This window comes from Anas platyrhynchos, chromosome 7, assembly GCF_047663525.1.
Source record: "Anas platyrhynchos isolate ZD024472 breed Pekin duck chromosome 7, IASCAAS_PekinDuck_T2T, whole genome shotgun sequence".
Lineage (NCBI taxonomy): Eukaryota > Metazoa > Chordata > Aves > Anseriformes > Anatidae > Anas > Anas platyrhynchos.
The window spans coordinates 5,365,624-5,383,273 of record NC_092593.1 but is presented as its reverse complement, the minus strand read 5'-3'; the positions used below and the strand labels follow the sequence as shown (position 1 = coordinate 5,383,273).

The window sequence follows — 17,650 nt, the reverse complement described above, 5'->3', positions numbered from 1 at the left end:
CTGCCCAAATCTAAAGTTGCATAAAAGAGCACTCAAAATGTAAACCTTAAAATGCAGTTTTAATAGCATCCTCAGCTTGGCAGCAACCCAGCATAGTATTGCTCCACTCCCATACCAGGAAAAGCAATAACCTATGTACGAACCTCTGGGTGGGGGAAGACAGTCAGGAAGCACCGATACATAAATACTGATTCCTGCTCCTGGCCCCTCAATACCATTCACAGCTCCTACAGTGAAAGTTTTGATCCTGGAAATAATCCACACTCCAGTATAGGGGGGCATCTGTATATATGTCAAAACTGCCTCTGGTAGGTTTGTTTGGGCCTGATGAGCCAAGAATTACTAGATCTAAAATTGGACTGTGGTCAAGGCAAGCGTTGTGAGTAAGTGTATTGGCAAAAGAGGCTTTATTTGGAGAAAAATGGTACCCTCTGCCATTTGTGATTAATTGTTGTGAGTTGTAATTGATTTCCAGCACCTGTCACTCACCTGAGAAATGCCAGGTGAAAAAACAGTTGCCACAGCCACATCTCTCATCTCCCCAAAACACCTCCTTGTCCTGACAAATACACATATATGTGTGTATATATAAATATATATATTGAACTGAGGATATAATGTAATGTTAGTTCAAATCTGAATTCCTCACAAATTTATTCAGTTTATTCTGTGCAGCAGAATATGTGCTGGTTCCAGTTACCCTTTTGTGCAGAAGTAATAGACTTACCTCCCTGTACCTTTTAGCATTTTAGACCTTTCAAAACATTGTCTTCTGGGTGTTTTGTTGTTGTTGTTGGTGGTGGTTTTTGTTTGTTTGTGTTGTTTTTGTTTGTTTGTTTTTCTCTCGTGGTTGTGTTCTCCTTCGTCTCTGCTATCTCTGATAATGCTCTGTTAACCAGAGTTATTTTCACGTGAGTCTGATAACTATTTATGGTACAAGCAATAAGAACTATGACTGCAAGACATGGAACCAGGTCTTATTTCTACCAAGAACCTTAAATGTTTAACCCAGAAAATCATGTTACTCCCCACTCCTCGTCCCCTGGAAAGTCAAAGTAGTGACCTGATTCAACAGGAGCCCCAGAGGGCATCTCTTTGGCCAGGCACCTCGTGGCACAAGGAGCTCACAGATCCATAGGGCATGTCTAAGAACTGTTCCCTTGGACAAATGCTCTTACAGTGTTGATGAGTCAGTAGTATTTCATCATCCAGCTGGGTTTTAAAAGGAGAAAGCCTTACTCAGAAGAGCAGCAATGGGCCTTCACAATGTGCTTCCTTCCAGGCGGTACATACCATGCTCTTGGCTTTGGTTTGGGCAACTGAACTCGGGACAGCAATGTGATTTTAGGCTCACTCACTCTGCCATCAGTATTTCTTGTTGCAGATCAGAGCATGCCTCTGCTCAGTGCACAGGTTTTCTTGGTTCATACTTCTGAGGCATTCAACTTTTAGCTCAAGTTCCTAATACCCAGAACTTTGGGTCTTGCTACTTCTCACCATTTTAAAATCTAAACTGAAGTGACTTGTGGCTGTTAAAGGAGGTGCACTTGCACTTCCCCAGGTCTTAGAGGAGCATCCTCCTGCTGAGCCATCCACCCTCACCATCTTGGGAAGACAAGACTTTGCATTGTAGCAGCACTCAATAGCTGACAGATTATGTGTGTTTGCCTGTGAAAAAAGTTTATCTGAATTTCATTCTGCTCCTACGTAATGGCTTCTCTGCCTACTGCGGTATAAAATTAACTTCAAGGTGAGAACTTAAACTGTGTGCATCGGCACAAAAAGACACCCCCCAAAGTCATCAGCAAGAATATATTGTATGAGATTATGCTGCAGAAAAATAGCTGCTGCTGCTCCTTCCATCCCATCTCTGATACAATCTCATCTTGACTTATGTAGCTCAAATTTGTTTAAATGAGTAAAAGGAAATAAGATTGCATTAGGGATCTGCAGCCATGGTTCAAGTTACACTTTTGTCTTTTGCTCATTAAGAGAACCTGAAAATGCTTCCAAATTATTACTTCATTCACATGGATTCAATTTTATTGACATATTTTCAATTAATGCAAGGTCTTGCTTCTACAGACCTTATAGATGTCGTCCTTTAATAGTAAAAATAAATTCTTGTAACTCTGAATTTCAGGACAATCCCTAAACTATGGGTAGAATAATGTTAAATTTTGAAATAGGAAAAGGAACCCACAATCATTGCACTTTTAGTACTTGCCTGAAGAGTATGAGAATGTGTAAAGGGAGAAAGTAGGTTTGGTAATGGTGATTTTGAAAGACTGCAACTAGTTTTATAGAATTATAGAAGACTGCACTGAGCGATGTCAAATATAGCTCCCTACATAAAATGTTGTTAGTTTGTCTTGTCACTCTGCTGATGCATGTGCACTACTCCATTTGGCAAGAAAGGAAAATGTGGGTGTCTTGCTGGGGTAATAGTGCCACAAGTGAATATGCTAGCAATTTTAGAATGATATTTCCATTCCTTTTCTCTTTAAAGTTCTCTCTATAAAGACTGTATGTTTCTTTGAACTTTTTCAAAGCTGACTGCTAGGACTATAGGGTTTTTAATCTACCATCAACTTCATCTTTCTCTTCCTCCCTTGCTCTCTTGCTTTTTTCTGTCTATTAAGCAGAGATTTCAGGATATTTTCTTTTACCACTCCCCTCTCTCTGTAGTGATCTTAGAAGAAACTCATGTTACTAGCTAGGCTAGTAGCTGCATACTGAAATAGGTATTTGGTGTTGCAGTAATTTTTTTTTTCAAAAACAAAACAAAACAAAACAAAAAAACCACCACTGATCTCTCATAGAACTCACCAGTTTTGAAACAGAATACTGAGTTATTTTATATATGTTTTATTTGAAAATTTTAACAACAGTAAAAAACAATAAAAAAGAGAGAGAGAGAGAGAGAGAAACATCCCTAGCACACACAGGTTGCTTCTTTAGTTTTAATTTTAAAAGCCTTTCTATTCTTACCCAAATATAATTCACATAATTTAGGATTTATTATAAAAATAATATTATAAAAGAAGTAGTTAATATATTTTCATTTTCCCTTCATTTAGTGTGAAATAGAGAGCTGTGGGCTTAGTCCATTAAGCAGATATCTGCTACACAAAAACTACAAATATTCTGAAGTTTCCAAAACAAACAACCCCAAACCTAAAAATTAGCTTAAAAACACAGAAATCAGCCTGAGGGAAGCTCAAGGAAATGAATAAAAATATCCAGAAGGAATTAGAATCAACACTGGAGAGACAGTAATTGGGTTGATTTTAGGCTAACTAATTCACACTGAAAGTATCTCCTACATTTTTTTATTATTATTATTTTTTATTTTTCATTTTTTTCTAATGTGCTGTTAGACTTGTCTTCAAATAGTTTCATTATTGGAACTCCTGGAAAGTTTCCATTTATGTTGTGTGTTTTTTCATTATTTTTTTTTTTCTGAGTTGTTTTTCATCATTGTCATAATGCACACATATAGGCATATGTGTATACATATTTTAAATATATATTTCTAGATATATATAGAAAAGACCTTTTAAATGAAGCATACTAGAAGCAAACTATGCAAGCCAGGAAAACAATGACTGTCCGTGGCTGGCAGGATGCAGTCCTGTGGTCATATGTGAGGTTTCCCTGTCCAGTTATGTGACACAGGAGCTAAAACTGCCCTTTCCAATATGGTGCTAAGGCCTCATTCTTTGCCATTAACAATAAACTTACAATACCTTGCCTTTCTAGCAGTGGAAATGCACACCGGTGCAGCGTGGCAGTGTGGCTAAATTCTGAGCATTTAGCCCAAGGTAACACGAAAATAAATTCACTTTATTCAATAAAGTAATTTAAAATCTGCAGTGGAATAACTGAAAATAAGCATTTTTCACTTGAACTCAAAATTTCTTCCTAACTGAATTGCTCAAGGAGATCCCATATTCTTACCCGTACCATACAGAGAACACTTTCTTCCCCTTTGAACAAAATAAGACCTTTCCTTGCTGTATTAGCTACCTAGATATTCATATGGTCAGCACAAATTACTGGGATGACTCTGCCAAAGAAAAATGTATTTGCAGTCAGCAATCTCTTCTCCTCAGATGTCAGTGTTCATATCAAGAAAGCAAACAAAATTATAAATTAGACTGAGAAGGAAAATAACAGCAAAAATCCTGTAAAAAGCAAAAGCTCACTTTCCTGGGAAACTTTCTGGGCTCTTTGTGTAGTCTCAGCATGACCAGAGAGCCTGATGCGATATATATAATCATGCATACAGCTTCTGGGTCTTCATGCACCCAGTTTTTTGCAGAAAGGCTATTGTTAACCTTAAATCAGAAACAATATTCATGTTTTGAACAAGTAGGACAAGATAATGTGGGAAGTTGGAGGCAGAAAAAGGATCAGTACCCCATTTTCCATAGAGTTGTGTTGCTCTTGCAGAAAGCAGTGATGAAAGGTCACAATGTAAGACATCTGGAAATTTGTAAGGAGAAAAGGAAGAGGTAACATTGAGAAAACTGAGCTGGGGTTTATCCATTGCAATTTAAGAGGGTGTTTGTTCTCCAGACTGGCTCATGGAGTTACAGATTACAGTTCACACACTTGGATTTTCTGGCTAAGATAGGTTCAGTGAAAGCCTCTGTCTGAACTTCCATCCATTCAAATTGCCCCACTTCTTCAGGTTCTCCTGTAAAGGAATATTGTACCAATGCAGAGTAATATAGCTTGGCCTCTAGATTGCTCCAGGAGCTTTCAGAATGATTGTAAGCCAGTATTTCTACTCTGAAGGTCTGTGAGAGTCAGGATCAGTAGATCAGCGTAGATGATGCTAAGATTGCAAAAGAAAAAGAACCCCTAACTTTGCACCTTTTAACTAGAAAGCACCGCTTAAAAGCATTACAGTTGCCAGTAAAAGTAAACATATCTATTTTAATCTGTTCTCTCAGATGTTTTGAGTTGTGTAGTAGAATGTATAATACTGTATCTGACCATAAAGGTAGAATGAAAGGCAAACAAAATACAAGGATATCTTTCTCCTGTACATTTTACTACTCGAGAGGTGACAGTATCAACAGATTATCCCAATGGGATGGCCTCACCTGTAATTACAACTTCAATTTTGGTTATTTTATAGAACATGTAACACTAATAAAGGGATATACTGAGCAAAGACACAAGCTATAAAAAAGAGAAACCTTTAGATAAATATGTTTGTGTATATGGATAGATAGAAAATAATAAGGTGGTTTAGCTTGTGCTGAAATGATAAAAAAAGAAATCAGGAAATAAAATACTATGTGCAGTATATTGCTTATCAGGAGGTAAACTCTGAGGTGATATAAACTTCCCTAATGTAAGAGGGATAAAACATTCAATAAAACTGAAAGCTCTCACCTTTCAAACATGTAAGAAAACATAAAAATATATTTCTTCTCTCCCACCTTCTTCCCACAATATTAACCTCTGGAACTCAATGTTAGTCACTAAAAAATAAGGTTTTGTGTAGTTAAAAAGAGCATACACAATTAAATGTATCATGGCAATTTTAAGATGCTCACACTTCCTAAAATTGGCAGACCACATATTAGAGTTAGAAAAAAAATATCTCTGTGCAACATCGTAGTACCATCTGAGGTGTCCTTGCATCTTTCTTGCAAGTGCTAGAGAGAAAATTCCCCTTTTCCTGATCATTTTAAGGTCCATAGTGTGATTACAACACATCCCAAAACATAACAAAAGTGAACTTGATTTGTTTTCTCCATCCAGATTAATTAGCAACATTGCATAGGATCCCTGAACCCCTATGAACATGATTTATTTCCTATTTCACAGAATTCACAAGTTTTGTTCCAAATGCTATTCTGATGTTATGTACTCAAGAAATTCAAAAAGTTACAGAAAAGATCTAGTTGGGATTTTATTTGATGTTTTTCCTAATAGGTTGTCAATTCTAGCACACAAAATCAATTTTTCTGCTGATTTCAAGAAAAATATTCCTGATTTAAACTGGTGTAAGTGCTATTAGTCTCAGGCCTTTCTCATGCCTAGACATAGTTACATTTTCAATATATTAAAAAAAATAAATAAATAAAAAGCCAACCTTATTTTACATAGCATCTTCCACACACTCTCAAAGGAAAAAGAAAAAAAAAAAAAAAAACAACAAAAAAAAGAAAAACACCTAAATAAATAAATAAATAAAAATCCTTAAAGCTTTGTTTCAGTGACGTTATAACAATATAAAGAAGAAGAAAAGAAGAAAAAAGAAGAAAAGTGTATTTCACCTGAGATTTGGAAGTGGAACAGAAACAATTGAGCCAGAAAATGCAGAAAAGTGGGATTGGAGCTTGGAGAAGAAGTTTTGGAGAGAAGACAGAGAGGAAATCAGAGCAGGTGAGATATCAGAGAGAAAAGATTAAGACAATTCACTTCGCTATATCTGGCAAAAGATGTTCCTCTGACCACATTCATGTGGGATCTCTGTAGTGTAGGATGCAAAAAAAAAAAAACAACAAACAAACAAAAAACAAAGCCAACCTTGAACTGTTCTGTGTGGTAAGAGAGTGATTACTTTGGGGTTCTTCCTCCTAGTTTTTCTCTCTCCAGCTCTGTCTCTCATTAGAGGTAACCAGGACCAATTTGCAGATGTGAGAAACCCACCAATAAAGAGGAGATAAAATGTAATTTCTATTTATTTATTTATTTTTTCTTGGCACCATGTTGATACAATTTCTTTGTTTTGTACACAAGCTCATTCAGTGCTCTCCAGAATACATCATGTTATATGCCCGGAAATAATCTGAGCCAGACCCATCCCAGGTGAAATAATTCTCCACCTACCTGCTGGTCTTGCTAAGAAACATAACGTGACTGGGGGTCTGTGTAATGAATGTCCTATAAAAGCTTCCAAAAGGCAGGGCAGGGAAGATGAGGTGAGTTTGTGTGGTAGTTACATCAGTACTTGGTATCGAATCACATAAAGATTTCTCAGTTTTCATGAGCTTTTAGTTACCGCAGTTCAATATGACATGATATATCTATAGGCATACACCAGGTCACGTCAGCCAAAGAAATGTCATGTCAGTACTTCCCAACATCTGAACGGAGAATAATTTGCTAATGGAATGTAACGAGATGCAGGGTCACCCGTGCAGCCTGGGGAGCCTGGTGGCACGATGACACTGCTGTCCCCTGTCCTCTGACAGAAGGAGCAGAGCGGTGGCAGCCAGTGCAGGAGGGGCTGTGGAAATGTATAGATCTGCTGGAGGGAGCATCCAGGGACAGATCTGCAGGAGGGAGCATCAAGGGACAGCCCTGTTTGCTGGAGAGGGCTGCACACGATTTATTTTCATTCACGGCCTTTTCTTTCCACGCTAGCAGATAAGTAATCTTCCTTTTCACAACTGCATCCTTAATTATAGCAGACAGAAGATTATTTACCACATTGCAACTTCTTTCGGATTCATTAGTTTGCTCAATGTACAGCTACCAATGGCATTACTTTCCTTTGGCAGTGTTATTGTGGAAGGGTTTGGTAATACACAAAAGAAACATGTCAGTGTAATAAAACTTAAAATGTACCATCTACAACAGCTCTCTTCTAAAGGGTTAAGAAGGCATAATAACAATACACATCGAATTTGCACAATCCACTGCATAGGACCATCAGAAGACTTTAATAAGAATAATTGATACAATAATCTTGGAAAGCACTTTTGAAATTGGACTATATTAAGTTTATTAGCATATAACAGAACGATATAATAGGTCAAGTCATTAACTGGAATATTGTTATAGATTGAAAAGAGAACCTGATTAAAAAGAGAAAAGAAAAGATTATTCCATTATTTTTGCCTTTACTATTATTTCAGTAGTCAAATGTCTGTTATAAAATGTGCCTTGAATTATTTGAAGATGGATTTTATACTTCATCCAAAGAAGACACCTCCAGCACCAATCAACTAGTTACTCTCACATATTTCCAAGCTTTTATCGGTAGCCTCCATGGTAAAAATAAATAAATAAATGCTTTGTTCACCTTTATTCACTTTTAAAAGAAATGTTTTCCACGATTCTAAAAAGTGGGGTTTTTAGGCACGGAGGGTGAAGGACAGGCAGAGGGGCTCCTGGGCACACTGGGTGTGCTCCATCGGGCCTGGGGGTGAAGCAAGCAGGGAGCAGGACAGTGGCTCCTTCGGTTCTGTTCGTGTCATGCCATGCTGCCAACAGCAGCTCCCCTTCAAACCTGGTGATCAGTGACATGTTTTTTGCCGTTTATGTTCTCAAAACCACCTCTGAATGTGCTAAGAACCCCAAAACTCCCCAAACACACCAATAAGGCCCTTCAACCATTAAAAGACACAAAGAAAGGTGAAACAATTTTTGCAACCTCAGGAGCTTGTTCTCCAAGCTGGGCTCCTTTCTGGCACCCCCAGACATCCCACAAGACTATTGCCAGGCTCCAAAAGAGTTTTAAGGCTTTTTTCACAGAACCTCTCATTGGTGTTCAGTTTTTCCCTTGGAAAAGCCAGCACAAGTGCTTTCCCTGTGGCACCTCCCAGGTGAGAGCACTCCAGCCTACAGGGCTTACCTCCATTCCACATCCTTACCACCAGCAGAGGACTTTCAGCCTGAAAAAGGAGGTTTTGTCCCTCTGGGAAGCTCAAATAGGCATCTGCAAAATGAGAGGTCATGCCCGTAATGCCAGGCACGTCCGTGGGCTTTTCCTCCTGTCAGCAGACTCCTTTGCTGCTTATTGTTTTCTCTCCTTTGCACTGAAAAAAAATGCTTGCGCAAATTATTATAATTTTATTTATTTATTTATTTATTGTAAACCTAGTAATAAGCATCTATTTTTACTGACAAGTTTTGATTTTGTATGTGGCAGCAGTTCAGGTTATAGATTAGTTACTGGGGTAGTGAAATTAATGAAATCTCAGCTGCTTAGCCTAATAATAACAGGAATATGGCTAAAGGGGATGTGGAACTGGATTGGAAAAAAGAGAAAAACATTCCGTTACAGTAACAGTTGTGTTATATATTTTTATATTGATTTGAAATTCACCGTTTCTTTAGGTCCCCACACATTCAATTCTCTGCCTGCTATTACCCCAGGGTTTGGGATTTAACAAGCCTTTCAGATGAACATCCCTGCTTCTCACAGACACTATCTCTGACTTTCTGAAAGCTTATGGATATGTTCTTGTAGCGTCTTACTTTCAGTTAGCTTTTTCAAGCCCTTCTTTGTAGCCATCGTGGCTAGCGGCAGAGCAATTCAAAACAGTAACGTGAGACTCCAGAAACTGATTTTGCAGTAAAGGACAGCTTTCCTTGCAAATTCTAGTCCAGGTCTTGGTCAGGATTTGCCATATTCTACTCAGGATTTTTGTTTGAAGTTTGCTAAAGTCAGTAAGGAGACTTCAGGTGACTTCATTAGACTGTGTCTGAGGCCCTTTATTATACGTTTACAATCTACAAAGCACTAAACTTCTACTCATAGCAGTCCTAGATCTTCTGATAATATGCTGTATTTCATAATTACTGACTCACTGGTTAAGTTAAATCTAAGTCTAAACTTAGTTCATCTAACATCTTAATTAAAAAGTCAAAAAAATCGTGAATGTATTTGAATTAACAGTTGCTATTAAAACTTTGAGGATAATTTTCATACAGCATTTTAAGAAAAGATATCCTGGTGTTATATCTGACTTCTGATTTTCCTTTCTTTTTCAAAATACAGCTTACTTTTCAAACGTGTTTTTTTCTTTGATAAGCCTCAGAGTGCTAGCATTAGCAGCAGTTCTGAATCAACATATCTGTCAGTGATTTTTTTTAAACGAGGCAAATAAATTAAAGATCAAAATGAGTATTGGAATAATACAACACATTTCTTCACATGAGGGAGCGACCTCGTTTGCCACTCTGCTTTACAGCAGCGATGTGCCAGTAATGCTAATAAAGTGCTATCAATTCATGTGCCTTCTCAGTTAAATACTGTTGACTTCAAGAAGTGACACATCTTAAATTGTATAGTACTGTATGATACATAATACACACATACAAACCCTCTGTGATAGAGGGCTTGCCTGCCTGACACAGTCTTAAACCAGGAGAGGGACGGAGTGGGACCAGGACTCTTGGCTGAGTGATACTGTTCAAGCTATGTCCAGACCTGGACTCCTGTATGCAGAAATGTAAGGATCGAGATTTTGTATCATGGCTCATGAAAGGAAAGCTCATGTCCATCATGCTTTCACCCACCATCACCCAAGCAGAATAACATGGAGCTGCAAAATGTGCAGAAGTGAGATGTCCTTAGCACATGGACCCATAGCAGGTGAGTGGGGGATAGGTAATGGCACAGATTTCCACGTGAGCTGGAAAGCCAGGCAGCCAGCTACTTGTCCACACTAGATTGTTTGGCTTTGCTCCTGTTGCTAACAGTGAGTACGAAAATAGAGTTAACCTGTGTATCCCTTCTACACTGAAATCCCAACTTAGCTTTTCTATGTAAACACCCATTTAGTATCCATATCTCACTCCTACCTTTGTAAAGTAAAATAATAATATTCCCTTGCCTCATATGGTGTAATGAAGACTAATATATTAAAGATAGTGAGGCTCTAGTTGCTATAGTAATGGACTATTTAAATAACTAAGATTAAAAAAAAAAATAAGGAGAAGCATTTCAACAAATGCCATTTATTGAGGGCTACTTCTTTTGTGTGAAACATCTTCGGGAAGGCGAATGCACCATATGGGAAGCCTCCACGATGATGATCAGGAAAGGAGCCTGGTGGTAGCAAGTACTGAGCACAGTGCAGGCTCTCCCACCTTGCCTGCCTCCAGATTTAGCTGTCTGGTAGCAGGGCAACATCCACGTTGGGTCCATCTGAAGCCCGTAGCTGGAGGAAAGAACCTCTGAGTATCCTTCCACAGGCTGATTGAGGTTCTTTGTTTTTAGGAAGGTCCAGAGGCTGTGAAGCTGCCAACTGCTTTGATCGTTTATACAGACAGAGAAGCCTGGAGTGCAGCTCCCTTCCTGGTCGGAAGCAATTCAAACCTTTACTGCTGGAATAAACTGTCTTTGGAAAATACCTCCGGTCTGGAGACCAGAAACCCAAGAATAGCTCCTAGTGTAATGGTTCAGGAGCTATACAGTGGGGCTGGAAATGCAGGCTTGAACTTTCCCTGGCAGAAGGTGAAATTAAATATATGTTCTCCATTTCTTGGGCAAAAGGTGTAAGAAATAGCTAGCATATAAAACACATAAGCACTACTACCAATCATGCTCTCGAGGGCCAAGTTTTAAAAATAAAATGACTTCATCTGTATTCTTCACATGTTTGTTGGCCATGATCTGAGCTGCTATCAGATCAAAATCCTTGGGAGATTTAGGAAAAAGAATACTTATTTCAGGATCCTGAGTGGCCTGACAAGTGAAGAAGGCACTGCCCTGCTAAAAGGGGAAGCAAAAGAGGACAAACGCTACTTTCCCCCAGAGGTACCTAACAGCCAGAATGACTTTTGAGAAAAAGGTTTGGCTTGGACACCTCAGTTTCACTTAAGTGACATTTCAGTCACTTGCAACATTTTTAGATCTTGACCACAAGCACATTGAATAATTTCCTAAGTTGGACCATAAGAAAACAAGAAAATTGGAATCCTACTCATTCTGTAAAGATGCACCTTTGCGCAGACAAGGATGGTTGCTTTCATTCTATTTCTCATCGTGATGCAGAAAAGGTGAATACGACAAAGAAAATGACAGGTCTTGATGGAAATTTTGAAGTTGTATATTTCCTAATTTGATTTACAGCTTTTTAAAAGTAGATGCTCTATTCCTTTGTAAAATTCCATTTGGATTAAAATGCATGGATAGAAATGAAGAAAGTGGATACAAATATATCTTAATAATAGGTCAAATGCAAGATGTATAACTTAAAAACCAAACCTTAAAGCAAGCAGATTTCTGTTGAAATCAGTAGGAGCTGAGAAGGCTGGCTCAGCAGAAGGTGGGAAAAATAATACTTTGCTGCTTCTTTTCACTGAAGATAAGTCAAGTCAGTCCATCATGACCTCAGTATATAGCAGGCTTCATACTTAAATGGCTTATTTTACATATGGGCAATAATCTTCCAACCTTGACTCCAGCATGCACTCAATTCCACCAAGAGCATTACAGATGGAAGGAAAAATTTACAGGATGGTAAAACCGGATTACCTTTTTTTTTTTTTTTTAAGCAGGGTGTTTTGATCGGGAAATTATGACTCACTGTAGTAAAGTGAAGTGTCTCATGGTAAAGTACCAGTTTTAAGAGAACTTTTGCCTGGAATATTTTTCAAATTGAGCAGGACAGTTCTGACTCTAGTTCTATGGAGAGACATACACATATACAAATGTCTCTGTACTTGTTTGATGCAAACTAGAGACTTGAACCTGACCTTCCCCAAATACCATATTAACATGTAGTATCATTCTTTTTCCTTATTCCGAAGAGGAACTACTGTGATAAAGACTTTCTGAACCATTTGCTATGTTCCCCACCTAGGAAAAGGACCTAGTCATTGTTTTGGGTCAAGTAGTTAGTCAGCCTCCTTCTTTCTTCACCCTTACACCTCTACTTGTTCAAAACCTGTTATTTACCTGCAAAAAGTAGACTCAGCCAGAGGAAGTACAGCCCAGAAATAAGTAACGGGCTGGCAGTCAGTGGTGTGTGGGATGAGCCCCGGGCTGAAGTCCCTGAACCAGACACAGAGGGACTTGGCTCAGGCATGTCTTAGGCGAAGGCCTCCAACAGCGAGTCTTTATAATTTTGCTTTATGGTGAAAACTTCTGAAACCTTCTGGTTATAGCTTGCTTCAGAACAGGACTTTTTCAATCTGAAAATGTTTTATGGAATGAGGAAATAACTTCCTGTCTTGGGCTAATTTTCAAATTGGACCCCAAGTACAATTATTGAATAGTTTTTAGGTTGTCCTGGCTAACTGCATTGACTCCATCAAGATGACGCTTTTATACCTTTTAAAAATATATATGCTTTTGGCAGTAATTGCCTGAAATAACTGAAAGGAATTTCAGGCGTTGAATATTCTTGAATTCAATGCCTTTTTTTTTTTTTTTTTTAACATTCTGCAGGTATTAATTAGTTAGCAAAGATTATTAACACTTTATTTATATTCTCAAATATCTGCTCATGCAATTCACCGTATTGATCTCATTGATCTCCTTATAGCATTTCAAATAAACAGTTTACCAAAAAGCTTTAATTATTTAACAGCCCCTTATTCATATCAAACAAATGTTTTCCCTGTTTTGGAGGAAAGTAGTTGAAACATCATGGGTTAAAATTAAATTATTTGACCCAGACCACAGAAAGGCACTTTCAAAGCTGAAATCATAAAGCAGTAGACCTTACTTAAATCACCTCCACAGAGGTTTAAACTAAAGTGTTATGCTTGTCATTGTAGAAAAAGCTAAAACTATGTACAAAGTCAGCCCCAGTCACTCAGCTAATAAGTGTAATCTGTTAAACTGCTATAACTCAGACATTTTGGATTATGTGCACAGCAGTGCTGGCTCTAATGCTTTTTAGCTGGTGGGGTTCTCAAGAAAAAAATGTTGCTGTGGACGCGGGCATGTGCAGGTGTGTGTTCGTGCAGTGGAGGTTGGAGAGAATGGTATTGGACAAAGCAAAACCATAGTAAAGGATTAATTTTCAAAATAATTCTAGCAAGTATTTAGTTACTAGTAGGAAAACAGAAAAAACGGCCATTTCTTTGTAAATGTCCTTGTATCTTTCTTCTCTGCAGCACCTTTTGTGCCTTTAGCTGGAGTTGCCACAAGCCCATCTCTCTCCAAGGTTGGAGCCTAAGAAATCCCCCCGGGTGTTTGGTGCACAGTCCTTGGAGGCACCAGCAGATACCATTGCTCTCACTGAAGGTGTTTTCCAGCACTAAACTTCATCATAAAAAGGAGACCTCAAGAGCATGGTTGCACAAGTAATTTGTACAACTCACTCCCAAATATAAGCAACACTTGGGGGGGGAGGGACCTCAGTCTCCAAGGCAGAGCTCAGGCTGGTGCACAGCACCTGTGTTCAACGCCCACCTCTCTAAGTCAGGCACTCACAAATCCCATCAAACTATTTTTTTCCCTGAACCAGGGGAGTTAGGAGGAGACAGGGGTCTGCTTACAAGTGCCTCCATTTTATCAGGGGTGAAATGACTCATAGCTGATGCACTCAGAAAATCAAGGTAAATAACGTCGTATTTTTCAAAATTTCAGAAACTTTTGAGAGCTGATATTAGGTACAACTGATAACTTTGAGCTATAGCAATTATTTTACATAGAAGAAGATAGAAACTTTTGTTTAAATTGAAGTTATAACTGACTTTTCTAGGATCCATATACACCAGGCAAGAAACTGCAACTATTAAATAAATCCTGGGTTCAGTGGATAGCACTATGAATAGGACTTTGGCAACACTCTGAACCCTCCCCCCACCTGCCCCCACCCTAAAGATCTTTGGGATTTGGTGGCATATAATTATTTTTCACTCTACATAAATAGTGAGAATGCATAGAATTCCTTACTATTTTGGTTAATGCAATTTTGCTTTTGAAAGATATTGAGGAAAATACAGAAAGTGTACATCTACAGTCATCCCTCATGCCTCCCATCTGTAAGGAGAGAAAGATAAGAGTGGGCATGATAGCACGGAAGAGACCAATCTGTGTGCTTTTATGACCAAAATGCAATCTTCTTCCTTCTAGAATATTGTATATCAGTTTTATGATGAATTTAAATATCTGTGCAGAATCATAGGTTTAATATAGATAATGTATTTTATAAATTTTTCTGATTTAATTTCCTGGCACTCTCTCTCAGTTATACACTGCAAGCTTTGTTACATAACAGGCTCTAGATGATTGATAAAAATAATATTATAATGAAATGTGAATTAACGCTAATTCAATTTAGTGGGTTTCGGAGATGACGATTATCGATATATGGATTTTCTTCTTCCAAAGGAATACACAATCAATAGCACTAAAATTAGGATTACTCAAGTGAATTGTCTTATTCATGTATGCAACTGCTTTCACAATTCATAAATTTCACACAGTTTCATAGATTTTAAGGATAGCAGTTACTGTAATAACTTAGTGTCACTCTACGTTATTGTGGCTGCAGTTAGAGTCAGCAGTGATTTAGCTCAGACCTCATCGTGGTTCCCACTGAGCACCAGAGGTCACCTGCAGAAGGGCAGGAGTGCACAGATGAGGGCTGAGAAGAGGAAAGAAAACACTGGAGCATGAAAACCAGTATATTCAGGGAACAACCAACATTTATCCCAGGCTGCTGTGGCCACCCGCTGCCAGCCACTGAGCTGTGTCACACTGTGTCTTTGCAATCTTTGATTGCAATTTTGTCAATCCGTAAAATCTGGCTTCCGGTGTAATGTAGACCAGAGATTAAATAAACACCGTGGGTCAAATATACACAATAGCACGAGGCTGTTTTGATTAATTTCTTTGATATGTGTGTTTACAAATTCCTCTAATATATCAGAAATGGTAGCCAAGCAGATGCAAAGCAAAAGGAAACAAATCCAGCAATGACTTTTGGTAGCTGATTTTGTGAGTAGCTTTTTAGCTTTTGGTGTCACTGATGCTGGAAAGTAAATATAATGCACAGCTTCATACACACATGAAAAGAAAACTTCCAAAAGAAAAACAAATCAGGGCTAATCAACCAGTTGTCATAAAACACTGTACAGTACATTCATACTTAAAAATGGTTCAAAGCCCTTTAAAGAATGCATTTATCTATGACGAAAAACCACAGTTAAATCCAACAGTATCAGCTGCAACAGTAGATTATGAATAAAAGATCATATATGCCGTTTATGATATCTTCAAACAGGGTGTGCCAAATGTGTTTCTAAGATGGCAGAATGATGTATTTCAAATTCAGGATCCTTTCCAAGGTCCGCTGAAGTCAGAGTTAAAATAATTCCTCTAGAATCGGATTCTTCCTCCAGTAACTCTGTTAAAAAGCAATAAAAAAGAAACAAAAATATTACAAATTAATGGTTCAGTTAAGAACAACAAGATGCAAAGCAAGAGAAGCATGTTATGAATAAGGGAACTGAAAAATTTCCATTAAGAAGCCTAAGCTGCCAGCATCTTCTGGGATGGAGAATAAAGGAAGGGAAAGAATAACAGAATAACTGACCTGTTTGTTTGTTTGTTTGTTTGTTTTTTCAATGGAGTCCAAATGGCAGTACCACAATAAAAAAGTGTTTTGCTTTTTTTCAGAGCTCCAGATGGTGAGAGACTCCAGAAAAGGAACGACTTTTCATCCCCACCTGTGGACTGTGGACACCATGTCATTTACATGAACCTTCCTCCCTAGATAACTTTGGCAATTACTTAGGAGTCATCAAAAATGTAAGCAAACTCCAAATTGATTTAATGATGACATTAAAGGCATCTGTGTAATGATTAATTTGGTCCAATCGATACACCCCATTGCATTCAGCTGCTGAGGATCAGTACAGTCCTGTCAACAGCAGTGCTGGCTTCATTCAGGGCTCTCCAGCAGGGTGCCCCTTTTGGCTTGCCCTTTTTTGACTGACAGGAGTCAGGGAATGGCTACTGGGAAGAGGAGGATGGCCGATGAGCTGAACTCTGCTCTCCCTGCCCTGTGCAGCTCAGTGCTCAGGAGTGAGCTGCAGATGCTGCAACATCTGGCCTGGGAGCAGGAGCATGTTACAGTGCAGACACAGCACTGCAGCACAGAAACTACCTGCTCTGCGCAGAAAGTCTATGCAAGTGGTGTTCTCCACATAGCCCCATTTTAATTTATTTATTTATTTATTTATTTATTTATTTATTTATTTTTTCCCCCAATGGATGAGGACAGACAGCTCCTCCCCTCCAGTTTGGCTGACTAGCTTCTGAAAATTAGGTGGTTCTGCTGCTGGCTTACCAGCATAAGGTTGGAAAAGAGGAGGAACGTAGGGCTTCCATACACTTTTTGTCTTTGAATATACATTTTTTCATGCCTCTCCTCATCCAAATCATTTTCCATTTGTTGGATGCCTTCCCAAAGTAATCACTACAGAGGAAAGAGTTTAAGGGGATTTAAACTAGGAGAGGGTTTTTTTTTGCCAGATCAATACAGGGTTGTCATTTAGTATATAAGGGGAAAAGTGCAAGTATAGGACACTTGTGAGGGAACTGGGCAGACAGTTAATAGTTGAGGTAACAGGGTGAGAAGTCTTTCATTTTGTAACAGATGCCCCCAGCCTTTTACTTATAATGGACTACATCCTAAAACGTAAGAAATCTGCTGAACTGATAGCTAAGAGAAAGACTTTAGCTAATTTCAGCTCACAAGAAGAAGGGAAAAACTCTGTTCACTCAGACAGTTGTCTATTCCCAAATGGATATCCATGTTCAATCCTATACAGGATTTGGTCACTTGAGACCTTGTTTAAATCCGGTCACCTCTGTTGCTGATAAGGAGCCATTATCACTCCACTCCAGTTGATCTGCCATGCTCTCCACTGATAGACACAGGCTGTGTTATAAGGGAGAGGTGTTTACACCGAATAATCACTGGTG

At 38.5% G+C, this 17,650-nt stretch overlaps 1 long non-coding RNA gene across 1 annotated transcript; it reads right to left on the bottom strand.

The window, feature by feature from the left end:
• Window positions 1–14,185: 14,185 nt before the first annotated feature.
• LOC119717504 (uncharacterized) lies at window positions 14,186–16,454 on the bottom strand. Its single transcript, XR_005267155.1, has 2 exons — window positions 16,257–16,454; window positions 14,186–16,067 (listed from the first exon to the last, which is right to left on the bottom strand). It is a non-coding gene; the product is annotated as an uncharacterized lncRNA (long non-coding RNA).
• Between the last annotated feature and the right edge of the window lie 1,196 nt (window positions 16,455–17,650).